At 36.4% G+C, this 4,316-nt stretch overlaps 1 protein-coding gene across 8 annotated transcripts in view; it reads left to right on the top strand.

Moving 5' to 3' along the window:
• Klhl32 (kelch like family member 32) overlaps positions 1-4,316 on the top strand; it is a 250,314-nt gene that overhangs the window by 215,265 nt on the left and 30,733 nt on the right. Inside the window, exon 1 of one of the 8 annotated variants that reach the window (XM_023711899.1) lies at positions 3,489-3,577. The exons of the other annotated variants lie outside the window; for them this stretch is intronic. The gene's annotated coding sequence lies outside the window, so the exon portion shown is untranslated. Of the gene's footprint in view, positions 1-3,488; positions 3,578-4,316 lie in introns of those variants that run through there. 8 annotated transcript variants of the gene reach the window in all.

Below are 4,316 nucleotides of genomic sequence, written 5' to 3'. Positions count from 1 at the left end.
AAAAAAAAAAAAAAAAAAAAAAAAAAAAAAAAAAAAAAAAGGTCTAAATAGGATGACTTTGTCATGACATGAAAAGGACAGTTGAAATGAAGAATTGCTTCACCTCTTGGTGGCATGTTACTGTTGTATTATCTAGGTATTATCTATCATAGTTTTCCAAACACTTTCACATATATTATTTCACCCAGTCTTCTGTAGAGCTCTATGACGTAGGAAATATGTCCTCTGTTTTATAGATGATGAAATTGTGTCTCAGTGTGTTTTCCTGAGAACACAAATGTATTCTTATAAAAACATGTCTTTTGACATCAAGTTCTGCCTCTTTCCCATTGTGTCCCATTTGCCACGGTGAGCATGTGTTAGTGATGCAGGACAGGATCAGGATTTCCCCGTCCATTCCAGCTGACCTCCCCTTGGTCATGCATGCCCATTACATGAAGTAGTTGGGAAATAAATTGAGATGCTGTGACCCACATAGGACACTGTAGTCCCTGTTCATCAGTGGAATACAGGAGGATTTTCCTCTGTTAACAGAATTGGTTTTCTCTCATTTTTCAGAATTGTTTCAAAAATATAAGCTTAATATCTTAACTGACCATGTGTAAAGTCCCTTTAACATTTATTAGAAACATGTCACAGAAATATAAAGAACACTAATGTATTATTTAGACTCTCATGGCATTAATCCAGAATCATGTCATGTTCTGAAGCAGTCTCATCCATTGACAAGTAGATGGATGAGTATTGTCCTTTGCCTGAGAAACAGATACTAGACCATTGAGAGGCAATTACAGGTTATTTCTATGTATGTTTTTGATCAAATATAAGTAACCAAGAATGAGTTTTACTTCCCTGCAGCATCACTGGCAAGGGTGATACTGTTTGTGTTTCATTGTCCTGATGGGCATTCATACCATTTCAAAAAGTTCTGTATGTACTATGGTGGGCATCATATATTTAAAAGCAGTCCAGAGATAAAATGTGTAAACAGTATACTACATATTTATATTTACATATAAGATCTCATCTGGGATTTTAAATAAATATTACCTGAAAGAGGTCACCATAGAAATTTGAAATATATGTTCTTCAGTTGAGATTATTTTATTTTTTTCAAGGGATGATATCTGTTAGATTGGATAATATAATTTGGTCACAGTTGTTCCCAGGAAGAAAGATGCTGGTGTAAACCCTTCTCAGCCTGGGGACCTACATGCACACAAACCTTCACATGTGAATGTATTTTTACTGAGAACAGAATGTAGACAAATCTCACTTTCTCTGGAAAACATTTATAAAAGCTGTTCATGTTATTGAAGCTTGCGATTTGAATTACCAGCTACAGTGATGAATTTTAGTTACCCCCCCCCCAGGAATATTTGAGGATTCTACTTTGGAGTATTTTGGATGGTTCCTTAAGTGACATATATCCTAGAGGTAGGAGAGACTCTCTCATCAACCCCCCAACTCATTCATTTTACAGATGAGAAGCTAAATGGCCGGCCCAATGTCACCTTATCCTTATGCTGCTCTTTTTTTCTGGCGTTTGGAAGATAAGCTCAATTTGGTAGCCATTTCTCATAGGCAGAAAAGATGGGTATCATAGGACACTTAATTTTCTTTCCTTTGCTATCTTTATTTTCTTTTCATCCAGATATATAATTTACCTTTAAAAATTTTTGTTATGAGATTGAACCAAAGTAAAATAGGTCATTTTTAATTTAACTTCCTAAATTTCTGGGGCTTAAATGTAACAGGCCTTATCATGCTTTTCATGTAGTTCCCTTAGTCTTGTATTTTTATTTTCACCTGTCTTTAGTTATCATTTTGCTTTTAGAACCCTGTAGTATGTATAAAGGTAATTATCAGTGTATAAATTTTATGTAACAGGTGAAAATAAGAGCATTCATCAATTAACTTCATAAAAATTTAAATGATAGAAAGATCATATCATATCACATTTTCTCAGCTGAATATTGTTTATAAAATCTGTCAGTTTTTTTTTCCTTAGGCCTCATCAGACTTCATTCTTTTGAAATATTCTTCTTCAAGGAAAACATAGGCTATTGCTGTAGTCAGCCATAATGGCTAATGTGCAACCTTCCTTGAAAATTCTGTTTTACTGGCAAAATGTTAGCACAGTTTTAATTATAGCCCTCGAGTGAGCACTGCTGTAATCTGCTATTTTCCTCTGCTGACATTTTCATTGTTGTGAAAGGAGAAAGTACCGCAACCCTGCACCCTGTTTTCTGGTGCTTTGGGAAGGCTATCTCAAAGATAAAAATGTGACCACAAGATTCGGTGCGTTTATTTGTTGACAGCAGCTTTCTTTTCTGTGGCAATCATTATTCTGGTTTAATATGTCATTATTTGTACCTTACGTGACTCCCATTAAAGAGGTGCACTGGGTGTAGCATGGCAAATCAAGTACCTGCTCACTTATATTGAACAAATTTCTCACTTCTGTAGTCTAAAGAAGATGTATGACTCTTAGGAGGGGATCATGTTAAAGTTTTGTTTATTAGAATTCAAGACATTTAAAAATAGTATAGAAAATAATGTCCTTTAATATACACATAATAGTCATTGAGCCTTCCTCTTAGGATGTGGGATTATAGAGTGTGGGCTTGCTAGTCTATTTAGAAAGGAGGGCTGGGGAGATAGTTCTGCAATCTAAGAGCCTGCCTGGCAAGCACAAGGTTCAGAGTTTGGTCCCCGGTACCACATGCAATGCTGGCCACTGAAACCAGCCATGGTAGCGCACACCTGTATTCCCAGCACTAGGGATGCTAAGAAAGGAGAATCACTATGAGTCTGAGCTGTGTAGTGAGACCCTGTATCAAAAAAATTAAATAAAAAAGCAAAACGCCGGGGGCCCAGCCCTAGCTCAGTTCTTTAAGTGGCTGCTTCCACAATGCTGGCAGCCTCAGTTTGCTGTAGTTCGATCCCCACAACACTCCAGCCATGCAAAAGTGCCCTGAAGGCATTCAAGGAGCAAAACACACACACACACACACACACAAAAAAAAAGCAAAACGCCTACCTATGTATTTTTATTCATTCTATTCAAACATGCTGCCTGTCTTCACATACCTGGTGTGTGGCTGCTCTTTAACATTCCAACTCTTTGGTAGAGGCTTGGGATCTGGGGCCTTTCTCTGTCCACTTCTGAAATTCCAGAACCATGGGTTTTCTGCTGTTTTTTAAAGCACTGACGGAGGACTGATGCTCTGGTTTATCTGAATGGGATGTCAAGGCTAGTAAGGACTTGGGAATGTGTCCCTTCACAGTGTGGGTTCCTGCAGAGAAGAGGGTTCTATTTGCACTCTTAGCAAAACTCTCTGCACCCTAAATTTAGAAAGGCCAATAATAATAGCTGTCCCTACCCAAAGGGCAGGACAAGGTATGAACACAAATCCGTCTTTATTTACTCAGCTCTGGTGGACTCTCTGTGATAACTACATTCTTTTTGATGAAAACAGAATATTTGTGGACCAAGATAAGGAAATAATCATCACTTTTGTCATACAGGTTTCATCTTTTGTTAGTATTGCTCCAAAATTTGGTCATCTATCTGGTAAGAAGTGCTTTGGAAGAACACTTGGGGTATATATCTACAAAGTATAAGGGCTCTTCCATGGGAGAGAGACATGGTAAGATTTGGGCTAAGTTCATAATTACCGTATTTTCTGGAAATCCATCAGAGTAAGCTTTAGAGTTTTATAATACACATATATGGACATAAGCAGAGTTAGATCTCAAAACATCTGATTGCTCAAAAGGATCTGTCATGTTAGATTCTAAAACATCAGCTTGAGTGTGTTGAACACGAACAGTAAATTATCACAACTCAAGGATTTGTTATTTTTGGAAATGTAGCATTTGTCCATATAATTGATACATTTGTGAAATGCGCGTGAGTATATTGTGTATGTTATTTTTTCTTTTCTTGTGATGTATGGACTCAAGCCCAGGACTTTACTTGTGCTAAGCAAGCCCACCACCACAGTGGACCTACACTCCTGGCCCGATTATATATGTTTATTGAGCTAGAGTAATAGTTATAGAATTTAAGATTATGTATGTTATATTTAGTATTATATTAGCTAAGAGAGCAACCAGTAGAAATCTTAGAAAACTAAACAAAAATGTTATCCTTTCTATATCATTTTGAACCAGCTTTAGTTAATAAGGAGTAACCTAGGATCAAAATACATATTCTCATTAAAAAGAGAAACACACAAAAAGAGAGAAACAATAATTTAAGACTTGAAGTATGTTCTTTTTCCAAAATACTTGTTTTTTTATATTACAAG

Source organism: Octodon degus, unplaced genomic scaffold, assembly GCF_000260255.1.
Source record: "Octodon degus isolate 3935 unplaced genomic scaffold, OctDeg1.0 scaffold00022, whole genome shotgun sequence".
Lineage (NCBI taxonomy): Eukaryota > Metazoa > Chordata > Mammalia > Rodentia > Octodontidae > Octodon > Octodon degus.
The sequence above is the reverse complement of the archived record's forward strand: the minus strand, read 5'-3'. Positions and strand labels throughout refer to the sequence as shown.